This window comes from Ambystoma mexicanum, chromosome 7q (assembly GCF_040938575.1).
Source record: "Ambystoma mexicanum isolate Mex_15411 chromosome 7q, UKY_AmexF1_1, whole genome shotgun sequence".
Taxonomy (NCBI): domain Eukaryota; kingdom Metazoa; phylum Chordata; class Amphibia; order Caudata; family Ambystomatidae; genus Ambystoma; species Ambystoma mexicanum.
In genome coordinates, this window is record NC_090941.1 from 428,886,054 (window position 1) to 428,907,645 (window position 21,592).

Consider the following 21,592-nt stretch of genomic DNA (forward strand, 5'->3'; position numbering starts at 1 on the left):
AAATACATTATAATTTCTCCAATTTTGTAGTTGAAAGGACACATGTTATTATCTCCCTTCAACTGTGTCCTGATAAAACTCGTGAAATATCATGTGCAGGATTAATTGGAACTGAAAGATCTCAAGGTATCTGCCAGCAACCCCAAATATGTTTCAAAATCGCACAAGAGGTGTTGTTTTATGTGTTCCCACCTTTGGAGGGACAATAAGCACTGCCAAACCTCCAAGTAAGATTAATGTGTCAATTATAACCCTTATGTCTCTGTGTAGTTTCTGTGACCTGATTAAAGTCCCACATAATTTCCTTATTCTCTGTGTACAAGGTTGTTATACGAGTGAGCAGTAGAATTTGCTACTGGATCATCAATCTTACATGCATATGAATCTGCCATCTGAGCAGTTGCATGTTTGTGAAGACCCATCCTCACTACGGATTTATGGTAACATAAACAGTGTACTGCATAAGCTCTGCATTTCCAGACTATAACTATCATCAGTAGTGTTACTGTTCACTCAAGATGGGCCAGGAAGTGAAGGTCAAAAGATCAATGAACTGTTTGATATTAAAGAATATAATGCACTTGATGTCTCTGGTGGTGTGCTAACCACTGTTTTGATTTTTCTCTGTTCTGAATGCAATTTGATTTCCACTGACTGCACAAGTACATCTTGGTACATTTTAACTGTGCCTAGTTCTGATGGGATCGGAAAGTTCTCAAGCAGGTGAAAAACAGCAAACATAATCTTTAATTGTGCTTCCAGAAATTATACCATACCAAGAGGTATTCAGTGTCATCTAACATTGAGAACATGTGTGGATCCTTTCTCAAAATTCTCTGCACATTCCTCACCTTCTGCACTTCACTCTTCTCAGCATGGGCCTATGTCATGTTGGACAGGGTGCATACTAGCAGGTCAAAAAGTGTCATTACCTCACTGATTTATGTACTATTCTGGCTAGGATGGATGGACACCCCCACAAATGGCTGAAGCACACACCAAACATCTGACAGACCTGCTAATATGTTGGCATAATGCTGCGTTGTGACTTTTGTAACAATCAGTAACGGCATTGCATTTTTCACTTAGACTGTCTAACATATACAAAGTAGATTGGAACTGAATGCAGCATGCTAAATGTTTGCTTTGAGTGAAAGGAGCTTTTGGAAAAAAATATTATTGCCACAAAGCTTTCCAAACATGTCACTGGCCGACATAGGAGCACTCACAGCCTTTGACAGGGTACATGACAGAGAAGGTTATTTGTGCATGGAAAAAAGCAACTTTGAAAAATAATAACTTGAATGATCTTACTTGTAAGAAACGTCTTGCTAGAACTGTCGCTTCAAAATTTATCAGCACATTGAAATCTGAATTGCAGATTGTGGGTCTGTAGTTACTGTTAGCATCGTGGTATTTGTCTGAAGAGTTAATAAGTCTGGCTCCCAAGTACATACAGAAACACTTAAGAAATATGGTGACAGCTTTGGAAATGACTTCACACGTTGCCTGGTAGGAGGTTTATAGTGTGGACTCCTTTTAACAACCATATCTAAGAATGTTAACTAAGACCCAACAAAGATGCTTGTTAGCGCTTAGTGTGAGAAATTGCCACTAGCCAGTAATCTGAAAAAAAAAATGAAATTGTTAGCCAACAACACAAGCTGTTCCAGGTGCAAAGACGATATGGGAGTTCTTTACAATGTCCTTTTGTTTTTCCCACAAGAAAGAAAACAGAGGGCATTGCAACTGGAACATCTACGCTCCACTGAAGGACTGCAGGTTTACAGAGACCCTTCCAGCAGCCCTCTCTTTTCTGATTGGCAATTGGGAAGTGCAATCTGTGGGAAATGTTCTGCTCTATGCTTGTGAGAACACGATAAATGCAATACATAGTATACAGATTATCTGACATTTCATGTCTTAGACTTGTACAATGTGTAGCCGTTTTACTCTGTAAAATAGGTTTTGGTCTTAAACCCCTTGTGCAGGATTTTCCCATGGATGTTTTAGTTATGAAATTCTTAGATTTTCAGAGTTTTAGTGACTTTTTTTTAGAGTTCTCATTGATGTTTATGATATTTTATTATATGTGTTTTGTTTATGATGATAGAATGTGTACTCTATATTTTACCTTATTTTCTTATACATATAGGGACTCCTCACAAGTTGGTCGGTAAGCAGGCGCTATTACAGCCGTGCTTAAATAGCGTTACTGCAGTGACCTGTGGCGCAAATAGTGCTGTATCACAGCATTGCGAGCACGTGCACCCGACTCCGGCTGTAATGCTATTTGCGCCCATCGAAATTAGTACCAAAACAAGGGCTACCACCAAAAATCCTGATGCAAATAGCATTAGCACCGGCAGAAATAGCGTCACCGCCGGAATGGCAAGCACTGTGGTGGCCATTTTGAGAATCACAAGCCATCAAATATCTCCACTTCCTGTAGCCATCTGGACATGTAAACCAGGAGAGGGTCAGAGGCAAGGCTGCCCAAGATCGCCTGACAAAACCAAAGTTCAGCAACGGTGAGCTGGTGGTGCTTGCTGATAAGGTGGGTGCACACCATGATGAACTGCATGGGCCCAGGCAATGCAGAAAATCAGCCCAGCACAGGACAGCCAGAAGGTGACAGCCGTGGCTGGAGTCCCCCGTTATGGGGAGGACTGCTGTAAGCGTGGGAATGACCTGAGGGTAGGGGTGCATGGACTGCTATCCCACACCAGCAGGAGAGCATGGCGACCAGAGGAGGAACTGTGGAGCCACTGTTCCTCAGAGCATGGGAGGAGAAGTGCACCATGCTGCCGAACATGGAGGGCATTGAGGGAGTTGGAGGTGCAGTGGCGGGTGCCAGCAGCCAGGAAGCAGGAGTTGAGTCAATCCCCACCCCCAGCACATGTGCATGCATCACTGACAGCCTAACACACGATGCCCCAGTGAACAGACGCAGGAGCTGGGCATGGCAAACGGGGGCAGTGAGTGGGTGCCACATCAGCCACCTATGACAGCAGCCATGTGCTAGTGCACAAAAGCCACCCCTGTGAGTCAGAGTAGTGGGTAGAGGAGTCAAGGGACCCATCCAAGTTCCATGCACTACACACCCATGCTGGCAGCACAGAAGTGCCCCATAAGGACCTGCCAGGGCCATGTAGAAAGCTACTACCCAATTTCAGTGGCGCCCGTGGATGGGACATGGGTGCATTGGGAGCAGATGTATGCATGCTAGACAACAGCTTCCCCAAGACAGACCCCTTGTCATACCCAGACAAAGGCCAAAGACCAACTGGCCATGTGACATACACCCATATACACATTCATCCCCATCATTGTGAACCCGCATGCAAAAAACCCTGACCAACCATGCCCATCAGCCCAATTGTCCGAGGTCCTACTCAGCACCGTGCAATGAATGTCTTGCATGCCAAAGCATGTGGTGGTTTGAAACCTGACAACATATCCTATGTTCCCTACAGGCATGTAACCAATGCCAGAGGCATCTCAGGATGACAAGGTGGCAGGCCAATCTGTGAGAGGGACTTCCCAGCACTCAGAAAACATCAGTACACCACCACCACCCAGCAAAGGGCAGACAGGCCATGCAAAGGCTATTGTCCCACCATGACACACCACATCACAGCAGGACCAGGCCCACACACCCCCACAGCACACCATGAGCACAGCAATGGCAGCTGCACCCACACCCACAGCTGTGGGCCATGTCATGGAGGCCATGCCACATACCAGAGTAACCATGGAAACACAGGGAGATAGTAGCCCGGTCACAGCACATGCAGAGAACCCACCCCGCCACTGGTGCATGCATGCACCTGAAACAGACACTGACACACCACAATATGGTTCCTGTGTCAACATCCCACGCCGAAAGCAAAGCACCTCTCCACCACAGCCTTCAGCAACACTCAGCATGCTGCTGCAGAGGCTTGGGGAGCTGGAGCAGAGACAGAGGGATATTGGGCATACCCACTCAGGACACCTGCAGGGGATACGCAACAGTATCCAAGGGGTCACATGCAGGATTGTGAGGAACATCAGAAGGCTTCAGAGAGTTGCCTTCCAGTATGGCCACACTGACACCATTTGGCCAGAGAGTCGTGGAGATGATGCACTTGCAGAGGCCATCTGCCAAAACAATGAGTTGGTACACCAACAGCTCCTTGGGCCCAACTCCATCCCTTCAAGTTCAACAAAACCAACAGGGGACTCCCAGCACATCAAACTACGACATCAGTCCCTGCGCCATCTGTGCTCCAGATCAACGGAACGGGTGCTGGGAGAGGGGGAAGAGGCCGCAGACATAGTAAATGACGTGACATCAATTTCCCTGAGTGTCCAGGCTGTGGAGTCAGGGGGGGGGCGGTAGTGTGATGGGGAGTTGGTGGTTGGAGGGAGGATGGAGGTAGTGTGCTGTGGAGTTGGTGGTGGGGGTGGGAGGGGGATAGTGTGCTGGAGAGTTGGTGGTGAGAGCAGAGTGGGGGGACTGTGTGCTGGGGAGTTGGGAGTGGGAGGGGGGATAGTTAGTGCACAATATTTCATTAAAACTGTTGAGCTTCATCAATGCGAGGACATTCCTGATTGGGATCGTGTGCAGTTTATTCACAGTGGTTGAGCCAGGGTACTATTCTAGAAAAGGGTCTATTAGTGCCTGCAGGGCCAGTCTCCCATCCCTCACATCATCCCTGGGAGTGGCTGCTCTGGCTCATGCCTCATGCAGTACATCTGTGTCTTCCTCCGGGTGTGGCATGTCCACATCTGGGATTAGTGGCACATTCCTCCTCAGGCAGATGTTATGAAGCATTGCTCACATTAGCATGATTTGCCAAGTTTGTCAGGGGTGTACATTATAGCTCTGCCAGTATGATCTAGGCACCAGAATCATGCCTTGAGGAGTCCGATGGTGCACTCAATGCACACATGGGGCTGACTGTGTGAAGGGGTTGTAAGCGGTCTCATGCAGTGTAGGTGGGTCATTCACAAGGATCATCAGCCGTGCCAGCTGTGGATATCCGGTGTCACCTGCATGGGGTGATGCACAGACATTAGTCACTGTGTCATACTTTGGGGTATCTCACACAGTATTGAGGCAATGATCATTGTGTGCATCCCACCCATTCCATGTGTATATGTGATGTCTGTACAGCCTTTGTCAACTGTGTCATGCATTCCTTTGCATGTACATGCAGCCTCTGGCGTTGTGGTGATTGTTCAGTTGGTTGTCCCTGGTGGCTGTCTTGTGGCTGTGTGCTGCTCTCGTGCATGGGGCATGCTGGATTGCCTAGTGCCCTACCCTAAGATTCTAGGAGCAGTGGGTTACTATTCCCGTTTGGCTGCATGTGGGCACATGGCTGTGGCACTGGCTGGCCTGCTGTTGGGTGCCGCAGTGTGGTTCTTCACTGTGCCTCATGCCTGATGCATTGTGGTACATGTGGTCATGTGTGTTGTTGCAATTGCTGAGGTATGTGTACGGCAGCGTGTGTGTCCAGGTGTGTCCAACGTGTGCTTGCTCCCTTGGATATCTCCTGACGTTGGTGCTGATGCTGGGCGGGTACTGCTAGTGCATTCCCTTGGCATGCCATGTTTCATGTCAGTGTTAACATCCCCCCAATTTAGGTCAGGTGCTTCACTGTGCATATCTGGTAGTGATTGTACACACCCACTAACCACATACGTTGTCCTCTGTGCCTCTCCATGTATCCTGGCAGTGTGCTGTTGCGTAGGACTATGAAGTCGTGGGTGGAGTAAGGGTAGCGGACACATCAGTGGATGATTATGAGGTCAGGGTGGCATGTCACCTGCAGTCACCTGAGGTCTTCCAGCTAATGTATATGGTTTTATGAGCCTTGGGTGCCATCAACTCAACATCAGTGCAGTAAATGGCTGCGATGACATTAGGCAGTTGGACAGTGGCATAAAACCTTACCTTCATGTTGTTGACCTGGGAGGAGGTGGTGGGCAGTGCAATATGGTGGCTCACATGACACAGGAGGGCATACAGCACCTGGGCCAGGACTGAACAGAATGTGGGCTCTGCCATGCCGTGCATCATGGCCACAGCGTGCTGGAAAGAAGGTGCCTGTCCCAGGAACTGCAGGACAGCCACCAGCTTGATCAGTGGGGGCACAGCTGTCTGAATGTTGATCCTGCTCTCTGTGTCTTCCTGGATTGTGGTCACCAGCCCAGTGATGGTCTCCCTGTTGAGGCAGTAAAGAGTAACCAACTTAGTGTTGGTGAGGGCCCAGGGTGATGCTCTGACCAGGGTGATGGGTGCTCACCTTGCTTGTCCAGTTCTCCTCCTCCTACTCCTACCTCCCCACCATGCTCCCTGTGCCCTGGCCTGGTTGTCCTGCATCTCAAGGTCCAGACACGGTATGAGCAACTGCCTGTCCCAGCTCGCAGCGAATAATGGAAGCATGGTGTTGGAAACAGTGTTTGGGATAGGGGTGTGCCATACATAGCCCTCTGGTGTGCATTGTGTGCACCTGTGGCTTCATTTCTGGAACCTGTTTTCATTTACCTCCAGCTGCATGTAAATCTCAGCTGTATTAGTACTGTGTTTTGGTGCTAATACCGCCACACATGATCGCGGGATGTAGCCGTAATTGTGCTTTGTGTTGGCAGAGCTATTAACACTGGCTGCAATCACGCCGGCTGTAATATCGCTGGCTCATTTTGTGGTCAGCTGAATTTACCCTGACTCCAATCCAGCGGAGCGGTATTGGTGGAACTAATTTGGCTGACACTGGATTTCAGGGCTACTGGCCAACTCGTGATGAGGCCCATAGTCTTTATTGTAGGTTTTATAGTCACGAAAGTCTCTGGAGCCAAAAGTGTTAAATACATTATAATTTCTCCAATTTTGAAGTTGAATGGACACAACACATATTTTGGATGCTACACAAGGGTTAGTTTTTAACCTCCCTTCAACTATGGTGTCCTAATCAATCTCATGCAATATCATGTGCAGGATTATTTGGAACTGATATATCTCAGGGTATCTGCCGGCAACACCCAATACAACTCAAAATCACACATCAGGTGTTGTTTTATGTGTACCCAACTTTGGAAGGGCAATACGCACTGCCAAACCTCCAAGTTATATTGATGTGTCAATTGTAACCCTCACGTCTCTGTGTAGCTTCTGTGACCTGATTAAAGTCCCACATAATGTCCTTGTTTTCTGTGGATTGTACACGATTGTCATACAAGTGAACAGGAGAATTTCCTACTGGATCATCAATCTTACATGCATATGAATCTGCCATCTGAGCAGTTGCATGTTTGTGAAGACCCATCCTCATTAGGGAATTATGATAACATGAGCAGTGTACCACATAGGTTCTCTGCATCTGCAGACTATAATTATCATTAATAGTGTTACTGTTCACTCAAGATGGGCCAGGAAGTGAATGTCAAAGGATCAATGAACTGCCTGATACTAAATAAACAATGCACTTGATGTCTCGGGTGGTGTGCTAACCACTGTTTTGCATTTTCTCTGTTCTGCATGCAATTTGATTTCCGCTGACTGCACAAGTACATATTGGCACATTTTAACTGTGCCTAGTTCTGGTGCGTTCGGAAAGTTCTCAAGCAGGTGAAAAGCAGCAAAAGTGATCTTTAATTGTGGTTCCATAAATTATACCAAGAGGTATACAGTGTTATCTAACATCGAGAACATGTGTGGATCCCTTCTCAATATTCTCTGCACATTCCTCGCCATCTGCATTGCACTCATCTCATCATGGTCCTATCTCATGTTGAACAGTGTGCATACTAGCAGGTCGAAAAGTTTCATTACCTCACTGATTTCTGCACTATGCTGGCTAGGATAAATGGATAACTCCACAAATGGCTGAAGCACACACCAAACATCTGACAGACCTGCTAATATGTTGGCATAATGCTGGGTTTTGACTTTTGTAACATTCAGTGATGGCATTGCATTTTTCTCTTAGACTGTCCAACATGTACAAAGTAGATTTCAAGTTGGTGTCATCTTCAAGTTAAAGTTGTGCTGTGGAACTTGTCACTCACCTGAAATTTCTCCATCAAATGTCCAGAAATGTTTAACTGTGAGCAGACCTTTCCTGTCACAGCTTGCTTTTAGTTCAAAGACTGGCAATTGCTGAGGAAAATTGTTACAATGTGATTAAGGACATCCACAAAGTGTTATACATGGTTTAGTCAATGTGTGGGGCTGCAAGGTTTTTAGACCCATTGTTAACAGCAGGAACCAGCATCCAAGCTGATGGTTTCACAGAGGTAGAGACTGCACCACAACCACCTCCAACTCTGACAAGATGTTCACAGTTGTGTGACATCTGCTTTCAAATGCTTGCATGCACAAAGTAGCTATTTGCTGCCTCTAGGATTACTCTTGGATGTGATCTCATCTCACTAGCGGGGGGAGGGAAGGTCACCCTGGATTTTGTCACATTCATGTTGTTAATACTGTGTTTACCGGTCCACATGTCCAGGGTGGAGTGGATTTGCTGAGCCTTGGATTTACCTAGTATCTGCCCCACTGTAATATAGTAGAACAACAAACGAAATGAGATGAACACGTCTGTACACACTAGACAATACCAAATATTGTAAAAAAAAAAATATATATATATATATTTATTTATATGTATTTTACACAAATCTTTGTTGTTTTCAACATCCACAATTAAATACCACCATTCATTCCATCTTTCATTCACACTCTCACTATACATGTCAATATTCCACACTTAAGGTACTTTGTCCACCTAAAACATATACAACTACATACATTTCGACACTTCTTAACTACATACATTTCGACACTTCTTAATAATTTCAGTAAGTGGTAATACACAAAAACAAAAACAAAAACCATCCTGCTTATTTGCTATAAGTCAACATATGTTTCGGTCGTCACACAGTGGGCCCCTAATTAAGGGCGATAAATATAAGTGACCTTCTTCAGGAGTCGGATGGTATTGTTGCAACCACTCCGAAATGTAAAAAGGTGGAGTTAGTCATCAAACATCATTCTCCACATACAATGATGGAGACACATGTCAACGGTGGACTAAATCCTGCAGTGGTGATCGATAAATCTGCACCCATACTGATAGAAAATTCAGATATGGGGGTGTCTTCCATGTCTAGTCAATAAATCCAAAGAGTAACATCCCTGTTCGTGCCTCATGTGTCCAGATTTATTCTATTCTGGTACCCCACTTTTCTTCGCACACTCTGTGGTTATTCCTGTTCAATGTACCGTAGCTAGTTCTCACTCGTCCTGTACTAGCTACGGATTACAGAATCTGGAGTGAGTGCAGGACGAGATTAAATGAAATAAATCCACTGAATACGCTCATCTGCTCATAACAATTCTGTCTCTGCTGATACAGACGTACAGGTTCATAAAGAAACATGGCGAGCCAGGAACAACAGCTCACAGTATGGAAAAGGAACATATGGGAAGTTCTTGTTCTCTCACATCACTGACATCCAGCAAAGGGGAGCATTATGAAAACGAGTTTAGGATTATGACCCCTTTTGAATACAGCAAACATCAACACATGATTCTCAAAACCACTGATACCAAACAGGTGGACATTACAACAGTTAAAGAGTTATGAGGAAAAGAAAAACACAACATTACTTGAATGACATGTCTTCACTTTAATTAACCATAACCACTAGTTGATGGCATTTGTGTTTCAGGCACAGTTAAAGCTGGTGAATGAACTCTCTTGCCTTCAAATATTGTAACAATGTTTTCTTCCTAACAACTGGTGTCCCTGCACACTCAGTTGTAGGCATTGCATGTAGTTTCCTGCCTCCAAGCCTTCAAACAGATATAAGGGGTTGACTTTGCAAAAATTATGTTGTTGCATCACAAATATAGACAAGCAGTGTCAAACCCCTGGGGTATCACACAACTTCCTCCTGACCACAGAAGCCAAATGTAGTTGACCCTTCCAACCTTGGTTGGCACGGGCTCCTAATTCAGTATCAACAGATAACCTTGCGGCAGCCAATGGGGGTGAAGAGGGTAAGGGAGAAGTTTGTGGACAGGGAAAGGGGGTGTTTAGCATAACCCGAAAAAGGGTTAGGGTTCATAAAAATGGATAGGTACAGGGGATGCGAGAGAAAATAATACACATTCATACAGCATACGTGGAAAATAAGGGCCACAGACCCCCTTGTAGAATACTCTCCTGTAGCCAAACCTTTCTCCTGCTTAACCTGACATCTGCCTTCTTAATTCAGAAGATTACCTCCTGGACCCTACACCTTTAGACCTTCATTTGCTAGAATAGCGACAAACAGAAGCACATGGCAATAGTACAAACATGAGCACATAGCAATAATAGAAACATAAGCACGTGGCGTTAAACCAACATAAGACAGGAAAAGTAATGTGTAGGGTAGCCCTGGTGTTTCCAGGTGTTTCCAGACAGTGTGCTCCGTCCTCCCCTGCTCAAACTTTGTGCTGTCACCCAGAGCTTGCAAACCTCCACTATGTCCTTGTGGGAAGCTCATGTGCCACACACAAGAAAGCAGCAATAGACAACATAGTGTGCCTTCAGAGCATAGGTTTGTGCCCTGGATGCTCCTGGAAGCGTTCCAGACTGTCACAGCTGAAACTCATTAGCGTTCGTAGTATTGCTGTGACAATCTGACCTCTCCTCACCTCTCCCACTTCACAACCTCTCATAGCAATGACTTAACTTAGTTAGGCCTGGGGGGCTGGACAGCACATCCCCCCAGGCGAACATAGCACCTGCGTTGAGCGGACAAGTCACAATCTCAGAATGCCTGCCTAATCACCGGTAAGGTGAGGAAGTGGGCAGCGTCTCCTCCGTACTGTGGGGCAGTCTCTCAGTTTCACCACCTAAGCCCAGGTCCTGCACTCCTCCGGCCTGTGCCTTCATGCCCAAAATCACTGAGAAGTGGCACGGCCGGGGAGGAGCTTAAATACTTGAATGCTGTGTGTGCGCGCATGCACTCCAAACCGCCCTGCCGAGCTCTGATGGGCCCCTTTTTCCTTACAAGCAGTATTTTCTCCAATTACAACCCATCTGAAGTTGGCATACCCATAGAAAACACTGAGTATACTTATCTGCCAACACATCCAACACATTCTACAACTCTTATGTCGTGCCTACTACCTTGACCCATCACAAAAAGATGTTGGTCTCAATTACAGATGTTCAATGTACTCTCCTGGATCCAAAACAAACCTAAGAATTTTTATTTGCCATTACTATTTTTTGTCTCATAAGAAACCTATGCAGCTAGCATATTCTTTTTTTTTCTTTTTCTTTTATTATGTGCTTTGGTTTACATCAACACTTGTTCACTTGTATAAAATATTACATATGAATTATGATTGATACAAACAGATTTATACCAGTCTAAAGTTATCAAAATGTAAAATGTCTTTCATAAATCAAACTTTATTTTATACATATCAACACGTAGTGATCAACGCCTCCATGTCACACATAATCCATCAGGTTATGCATAACAAATAAATTCTGCAAACATATATATGTTTTATTAATTTATCAAAAGTTTAAAATTCAGAACAGGTGTACACATTGAAGACAACCACCACTAACTGATGTGTATATCAATATAAATCAAACATGGACATAAATTCATAAATAGCACAAGCAAATTATTAAACCTCACTCCAAAACAGAAAACAAATAACACACACATATATTTATGTGAAAAAAACGACTCTTTGGAGGACCCCTACAACCTATTAATCCTATATGTATATATGGACCGCCCTTCATTTGTAGTGTCTCGATTTCTTCAGATAGTCAGTCAACACGTTGTGTTTTGGCCGTTCTATGAGTGCAAATAGTGATCCAATTACATACGGCCTACATCAGGACAGAACCAATGTTTTCATGACCACCAAAAGTGTTCTTGTGTTTTTCTTATATGTAAAATACAAACATATGTACACCTATATATTAGAGACAGGTGGTGTATGTGTGACATGTAACTCAAAACAGATGGAAGATTCTGTCATCAGTTATTGGGCCTCATTACAAGTTTGGCGGTAGCCTTGCCAGTAAAACTGGCAGGCTGCTTCCAAACTTGTGAATTTTTCTGGCCTCTGGCAATGGGGATATACAGGGCGATTACAACCCTGGCAGACCCTGTATTTCCCCATTGCCAGGGGCCCTATGGGACTGCCTTCATGAGCTGCCACATCAACTGCTACTGCCACGACACAGGCTACTCCTATGGGGCATAAAATCCCACCAGCTACCATGCAAGCCATAAAACAGGTTTTTGATCCATAGCGTACCAAGACAACAGTACTCTGTATACACTGCAATACACACTCTATAGGGGGGGATCAGATTTGAGGAGCTTTCGAGGCTTTTATCAAGCAACATGAGAAATAATGCCACTACTTTAGATTGAATGCACGCCCAACATCTTCCCCAGTCCAGCTGCCCCTCTGTATCTGTGGTTCGTGCCCATTCCTTCATTTCCCTTCCCCAGCTTACTTCCTGGGCTCTCCTGCAAAAAAAAAAAAAATCATAAAAACACCAAAAAAAGGTTCTTTTGGGAACGACCATTCACAGTTAAAAAATAGATGATTTATTAGACTCGATCCATGTTACATTTTTCAGTAAAGTAGTTAGACTCAATAAGATTCTCCAACATTTCCATTAGAATTTTGTACAATGCTAATGAAAATAATGGACAATTGTATACTAGAGAAAATCAAAAAGCATAGAAACAATTTTCTGTCCCAAATACTTTCTCTAGGACCATAATTCATGGACCGTCATGACTATTTGCTGTCTCTGCAGTCCCCTTTCCAGGTCATGCATCATTAAAATACCCAGATTGCATGTGCACAGAATCGCACAGGACAGCCCATCTACTAAGTTTATAACACTCCCTCATTGCCTGCTTTTAAACAGTTGCACATCTATCCACCAATCACTTCCAGAAATTCTACATATAACCCAATCAACATGTTAAACTTCCACACACCAACTACCACTTACCAATGTTCTAGAAATATTTGCATCTGCATTTCCCTTGCTTATCTAAAAATTGCACATATGTATTGTGCAGTAAGAGAAGTGCATAAATGAAAAGAGGAGTAGGGATCACCAAGTGCTGAAAGGAGCCCAGAAGGAAAGTGCCATGGGATGCCACGGTGGGAGGCTACTGGCAGAGGAGTGCCAACGGTGGAGTACACAGCCTCCAGGTTGTAATCCTGCAAGAGCAGTGCTGAAGGGGGGGGGGAGGGAGGTGTACTGGTGTTGATTAGATAAAGGTCCTGGAACCTGTGAGGTTCATGAGGGACCAGGAAACCAGTCTCAGTGGCAGTGGTATGAGTTAGCAGGGAAGACATTAAGTGAAACAGGAAGAGAAAAGCACAATTTTCAGAAGCTTCCAGAATTTAAGGAAGCCCAGCTGAAGTATAAGAGGAACATGAAGGCTGTTGCAAAGAGCGGCACTGTCTGAACAGAGAGAGACATGCCTCTCACTCTCTGTTTCAAAAAGCATTTGAAAAGCATAGAATTGGAGATAGAGGAGCAGAGGGCTCTAGCAGTGGAGTGTTTAGGGAGACAAAGTTGGAGATAGCATAGTCCCAGGCCCCAGAAAGCCTCGTCAATGATACAGAGGAACTTGATGTTCATCCTTGCAGCCACCAGAAGCCAATGTACACATTTTAGGGCTGCAGTGATACAATCCCTGGGCTTGAGGCAAAGGATAGGTCTTGCAGCACTATTCTGGATTAGCAGAAGGGGGCATAGATAACAAAGAGGGAGGTTGAAGAAGCGGCTGTTGTAGTTGTCCAACCTAAGGAGGACCAGGGCCCTAGAGACAGTGAGCATCTAGGGAAAGGTGAGGAACGGTAGAATACCTGTAAGGAGGTGAAGCTGAAAGTTGGCCTTCTTTACACGCTCCAAAATGTAAGGTGTAAAGGACTCTTATGGTCCAACTGCTAGTTTATTATATATGTCAGAATATATATCAGAATTAGATATTATGCATTTCAAAACTGAAACTTCAGAACATCCTAATGTGCAAGCAACTGTTACTTGTCTCCAAACATTACATGCAGTCTACCAACCCTCAACGATACACGAAATATATTCTCCCAGAATTGGTTACTGCTCATGTCACGAGGCAAGTGGACAAATGACCTGTAACTCTCAATAAATCTCACAGAAAATAAAGTTGTGCAGGACCATTCTATTAATTATAATAAATAGTATAATAACATTGGAATTCTCAAAATGTTACAACTATTTAGCAAAAAGGTTTGATAGATCTTTTATGTAGCATAACCATATTTAAAAGCTGGCTGAAATGAACTGTATGCACCTATGTGCATGCACTCGCAAGGGGGCTGGGTGGATTGGAACACTCAAGGTGCCGAATGTCATGTTCACCACAAACAGTTCTTTCACCTGAACACACTTATCCACATAGCCACCCCAGACCCAGTGTCTTAAAACTCCCCTTTGAAGAACCCGTCCCTGGAATCAACATATGTCTGCGTCCTTTGACTGTATTTTTTATTTGTATTGTATTCGAGTTTTATAAAACTCTTTACGCCAAAGCGATGTACATAGAATTAAGTGGCACAATAAGCAAGAAATAACTACAATAAAAAAATTAACTGTCATTTTAACCGGAGTGAAGTAAGTATGACTTGAGAGAGTCACAGAACAAAGAAAGCACTCTGATAGTGTGAATGGAAAGGGGAGGAGCATTCCAATTCAGGGGGTCAACACAGAAAAAGAACAGAAACGTGATTGCACACAGGGGGGACGGAGGGTGACAAGGTGAAATTGAGAACAAGAATGAAGTGTGCGAGTGGGGGTATAGAATGAAACCAGAGAAGAGAGATGCTCTGGCATGAGACCATAGAGAGATTTTAAGAAGTTAAATTGGAGATGCGACTGGAAAGAAAGCCAGTTAAGAGTAGAAAGTGGAGAAGAAAAAGTATGTAAATAGAGGCATTGAAAATAGATTTAAGAGTTGCAAGAAGAGTAAGAGGGGGGAGCTTGGTAGCATTGAAGTTAAGGAATAGATACACTTTCTGGATGTTATATAGATAAAAAATGACAAGCACGAGCAGATAAAGAAATGTGATGCTTAATGGACAGCGCAGAAGCAAATTAAAGTCCTAGGTTACAAGCTGTAAGAGAAATGGATAATTGGGAATGAGGAAATGAAAAAAAAAGGAGGAGGAAGAGGAGACAGAATAGTGTTAGCTGTGATGAAACATACTTTGGTTTTAGTGGCATTAAGAGTTAGAAAATGAGCCGACATCTGGAGACCTGTGGAAGTTTAGTGTGAATATCAGCAGTGAATGATGAGAAAGAAAGAAAGAGCTGGGTGTCATCAGCATAAATGTGGTGGGAGAGACCCTAGGAGGAAATACCTTCAGCCAAGATGGAAGTATAGAGAGACAAAAGGAAGGGGACAAGGACTGAGCCTTGAGGGAGACCGTGAATGAGTCACAGCATTTCAGAGGAAGCTCCTGACCAAGAAACTTAGAATGTCCTTTGGGATAGGTATTATTTAAACCAAGAAGTAACCAATCCAGTGAAACCAAGGGATGACAGGGAAACCAGCAGAAGAGAGTGGTCAACAGTGTAGAAAGCAGCTTATAAATCAAAAAGAATAAGAACAGATTTGTGTTTAGAGTAACAAGCAGATAAAAGAGTATCTAGAACAGTAGGAAGGACAGATTCAGTAGAGTGAAAAGGGCAAAATCCAGACTGAAAGCATAGAAGAATATCGTTATCAGAAACAAAAGTGGAAACTTGAGCGTAAACCATACGTTCAAGTATTTTAGAAATGTAAGGTAACAAAGAAACTGGGTGAAAAATAGAGATCCGAGAAGTGTCAGCAGAAGGTTTCTTCAAGATAGCAGTAATTGAAGCATGCTTAAATGAGGATGGAAAGGTAGAAGATCGAGGACAGATATAAAAAAAAGAAGTAAGATTATATTAAGATAAGAGAAAAGAGAGGGACACATTTTAAGAATAAGTACTGAGGGTATAGGATCAGAAGGGGAAGAAGAAGGATGGGCTAAGGCCAACAGAAGAGAGGTCCCCTGATTGGTGATCAGAGTGAAAACTGGAAATAGTTTTTGCCATGACTGTCTTTCGCACTTATTGTGCTCGCCTCATCCACATCCATCCCTCGCTGCTATCCATGATAGCTTGCACCTGTGTGCGTGCGCTCGCAAGGGGGCTCGGAGAATGGGAACGCATAAGATGCCAAATATCATGTACACTACAATGGGTTCTGTCACCTGCTCCAAAGGCAATACAGACTCTTTGTCCTGTCCAAGAAGAGACCTAACATCCAAGCTCACATCTCTGCTGCCTCTAACAACATGGCCAAACTCTTCAAAATCTGTAAGGAGTTGGCCAATCCTATTGCAGTTTTGACCTCTCCTGTTCACGTCCAGGCCCTCTGCATGGCTCTGGCCTCCCACTTCTCCACTAAAACTCAAGGCATCCTGTCATCTCTCTCCTCCTTTCCTACCTCTTCTTCTTCCTCTCCTTATACCTCCCCTGGCCTCCTTCTGGCTGCCACTCCCTTTCCTCCTCCCTTCTCATCTTTTTCTCATCACTCCTGATGACGTTTCTAGACAAGTCCGTTCTATGAAAGTTTCATAAAAGCATGTGCTCCCCTGCTCCTCCAAATCATCAAGGACGAAATTGACACCCTCACTCTAGCCCTGGCCGATTTCTGCAATCACTCTTTTGCCACTGAAACATTCCCCTTCCCCTTGAGAACTCCCTAGTGCATCCCCTCCTGAAGAAACATTCACTCGATCCTTCCTGTCCGGTAACGTACCTACCTATCTCTATCACTCCTTTCTTGGGAAAACCCTTGGAAAAGCTGGCCACCTCCCAGCTCATTCTCCGCACTGAATCAGAGGCATGGAAACTGCTCTCCTGAACACCTGTGAAGACCTTCTTACTTATCTTGACTCTAGCCTTCCTTTTGTACTTTTCCTCCTTTAAATTTCCTCTGCTTTCAACATGGTCAACCACGACATCCTGATCAATTGTCCGTGTGAACCTGGGTATCACAGATCAGACTCTTGCCTCGTTGACCTCCTTCCTACTGGACCATCCTTCTCAGGTCTAAATGGGTTCCTTTCCCTGAACTACCTCTCTCTCGACATGTTGTTTTCCCCAGGGCTCCAACCTCCCTCCTTGGCTTTTTAACACCTATGTGGCCCTTTTGGCCCACCTCATCTCAACCTTCTCCTTGAACTTTCAGTGTTATGCGGATGACACTCAGCTTTCCTTCAGGCTTCCCTCTGCCTCCTCTCCTCTTTTGCTCATTCCTGGTTGTATATCTGTGATTAGGGAATGGTGCATCTGTAACAATCTCTGCCTAAACGCCAGCAAGACTGAGATCCTCCTCATTGGGACCCCTGCTCCTGCTTCCCCTCTTTTACTATGACCGCCTTCCTTGGACCCTCTCCCTGTGTCTTCCTGTGATGCAAAAAACCTTGGGGTCATCTTTGACTGCACTCTCTCCTCTCCTCACATCACGGAACTCTGGAAGAAGTCCCACTATCCGATGCGCATCCTCAGAGATATTCTTCCTTTACTCACTTTCCCCCAGAAGCTCATTGTCTCCTAAGCCCTTGTTCTCTCTAGCCTGGACTACTGCAACAGCTTCTTTCTCAACCTGCCTGCCTCTACTCTCCACCCTCTGCAACTAATCTAGAAATGGACTGCAAGACTTGTCCTTGGCCTCAAGCCCAGTGATCATATCTCTCCAGTCCTGATATCTCTCCACTGGCTCCTGCTGGCTGCAAGGATCAAGTTCAAGGCCCTCTGCATTGTCCACATGGCTGGCTTGGGCCATGGCCCGCACTACATCCAACTCTCTCTTCCTAAACATCTTCCGTCTTGAGCCCTTCGTTCAGCTTTCTCCAACTCTCTGATGGTCAGACGCTTCTCCAAGCAGAGAGTGAGAGATAGATCTTGCTTTTCTGCAGGGGCCTCCGTCTGGAATGGCCTCCCTGCCTTTCTCAAACTCAAGGAGGACCATCTCAGGTTCTGGAAGCAGCTCAAGACCTTCCTTTCCGCTTCTGCTCTCTCGCTTTCTCTCGCTTGCTGACCTACCTTGTGCTGCACTGACTGATCACCTGGCTACCTTCTGAACCCAATTGGCACCATGATCCTCAATCCTCAACGACTTGTAAGCACCTGCACTGCCTCTGGGCTTCCGTGCACTCAGGGTCTGTATCTGTAACCCTACAGTCCCCTGCCTCCTTGCACTACCCAGAGCCGGCTTTACCGGCTGGACTTACTCAGAGCATTGCATGCCTGATCGCACCTCCCCTATTCCCTCCCCCTGGCACATTCTCTCTCACCCTCCCCCCGCACTTACATGATCTGAATGACACAAGGCCTAGTAAGATCTCTTGTTTGTCCTGCCTATGTTGCCCTTCCTTGTCTTGTTGTGCCTAGAAACACATGGGTACAGGAGCGTTATAAATGTTTTCTGCGACTATTGTGCTTGCCTCATCCACATCCATCCCCCTCTGCTATCAATGACAGTTTGCACCTGTTGGTGTGCACTTGCAAGGGGGCTGGGAGGATGGTAACGCTCAAGGTGCTGAACGCCATGTACACCAGCAAGGGTTCTTTCGCAAGGGTACTCTTATCCACATGGCCACCCCAAGTCCGCTGTCTCCAGACTCCCTTTTGAAGACTCGTCCAGCAATCAATATATGTCTGTGTCCTTTGACTGTCTTCTGGGCCGATTGTGCTCGCCTCATCCACATCCATCCCCCTCTGCTATCAATGTGTGGGGGCGTGTGTTCACAAGGGGGCTGCACTGGCAATATTGAGGATGTCAAACATTGCCATAGAGGCCTGGTGGGTGTGAACAAACATGTCAGACATCCACATACACACCAACTTCTGTAATCCTTTATAAATAATGTGGGGTTAACAAGAAAACCTCTGTCAGATAGACAACAATATCACCAGCTCTTCACATGTTACCCTGCTTGCTTAGTTAGCTCATCTGTTCTTCCAAATAATGGTTAGTCAACTTTTACTATTGTTTTCTGTAGTGTCAACATTCTCTGCTAGTCCACTTTCTACTGCTTTGTACTCAATGTACACCCTATTCTAATTTTACTTTACTCAAAAGGTCTACACCATAATGAACTGTCCTACGCATTTTTATGTCTGTAATTAGCACATCACACAACAGAGCATTGTTTCCAAATGCAATCTTTCGTAGTTTGCAATGCATGTTTGCTTCAGGTGGCATTTTTTATAAAGTACATTACATTTTATTATCAAAGCAATATGATGCTTGATTTACTCACTGATATTTTTTAACAGTAGTATGTATTTCTATTTCTTTAACAAATCATATGGACAATACAACAATGCCTTCTTGGGTTGCACTAATAAGAGTCATGCTAAAAGTCAAAGTCCAGTCCTGCATGAATTTCCAAAGGATTTAAATGTAATAAGAAAATGGCTCTTGAGCTGCGTATACCAGTATCTGAATTTGAAAGCAAAACCAAAGATGTCTTGGATGACGTGAGGGGCAATCTTGTCTGCGTCTGCAGCATGCACTTTTCAGATGATATGTACAAACAATCACAGACACTAAAAAGCCTCACTCCATATCCCTTTGAAAATTACTTCCCAATACAGTTCCAACTTTTAAATTATCATGTCTGTCTTTACGTAAACCACACTGATGGAATTACAGCCAGTTACCATGGAGGAAGCCACAGACATGTCCAACATTCTAACGGTGAGGCCAAGCAACTTGCACACAAACTTTGTTTAATCATTTTTGTTGTGGTATAAATTATAATACGAATGTCCATTTTCTGATGAAACAATGGTATGAATATATAAATTGATTAAAGTAATGTAATGCTACATCAACCCAACCACTATTCTGGAGTCAACAACAACCTCATTCACCTTTAAAGTAATTGGTTTACAATATTTGTTCAGATGTGACTATACAAAATACGTATTTGTTCAAGTTGAACTTCAAACTTATTTATTATTGTTATGTATAATAGCTTTTGAAACACACTGGATTGTATGCTTCCATGTCATTAACGATCATCTTTTACATGTAATTTTTGTTGTTGATGTTGCATCTTTATTATTACAAATACTGTTGTATAGGCGGAGTCTGGAACTTCAAAAATGTGCTATTCATCTATTGTAACCAATATGGAGGATGAGGTATGACAAGTGATCATTTATTGATTAATACCAATAGTTATTGATTAACAATATCTTCTGTTCATGTAACATAACATATCTTATTGATAATTTGCTATACTGTCACAAAACACAAGGCATTAGATCAACAACCTTGATGTTTTTGTCATAGAAACACACAAACAATGAAAGTAAACGTTCTGAAAAATGTACTTTCTCAATGAAAAACATAGACCCTTTCACTATATGAATGGCGTATGTCTTTGTTTATAAACGTTTAGCTGCTTAGCAAAAAATGAAGTGAGTGAAACAAAATAACATTACAACACATTAAAGGGGCCACAATTTAATCACTGTTTTTATTGCAGGGTGATCTCTTATCAACTCCCTGCAACATCTCTGAAGGTTATCAGGTACAATGTTCAATTATGTCTTTTTAAAATGTTACATGTACCTAGTGTTCGAATTCATGCCAATACTAATTTAGACATTTTAATTAGACAAATTACCATATCTTTTTACATAGTTTAACTGATATTGTATGATTAACAATCATCAAATCACCTTTCTCAAGATGTACTTTATGAGATCAAAGTTTTTAACATTAAATTGTTTAACAATGTATTCATTGTTCTTTGAAATAGTTAGTACAAGGAATGTACTACTGAAGCAGTCGAAATTGAAGAGACACATGGACACAAGGCATATATAAGATAATGGAAAATATCAGTTATCATACATTTCAACTGTGATGTAACATTTAATATATATTAATGTTTTACATAGTAACATTTTGTTATATAAGCATATATGTATATATGATTCTCTAAGTTGAAGAGCAAATTTAAAGGTTTTTAACAATTTCAGAATTCTGTTTTTCAGCTTAGTCTGGTTGTCGGCAAATCCAATTTGACTGTTTCAAGGAAAATTCAGAAAACAAAGTTACATAACAGATTTTTTTTTTAAATAATTGGTTTATCAGTTATTTCAAAGATATTACATTTTCATGTTGTAATTCTTATACTCTGTATGTGTGCTATTTATTAAGCATGTTCTCATTCTCTTCCGTTAGAGGCCTAGGAAGAAGCGGAGCATAAAGACAGACAACTACACAAACTAATGATGTTGCTTGCCAAACCTTTGTCACTTGTGAGCAGCTAGATTTTGAAGGTCAGCATGGTACTCGCAAGATTCAGTGTTGTGATGCAGACGTCCAATGGCCAGAATTAAGTTGAATGTCAGCAGTGTCCCATGGAAAGTGACCCTGGATCATTGTTACAGCACACAACATCATCTAGAAGAAACAGACAACACAGAAGATGTTTCCAAATTGCCTGCAT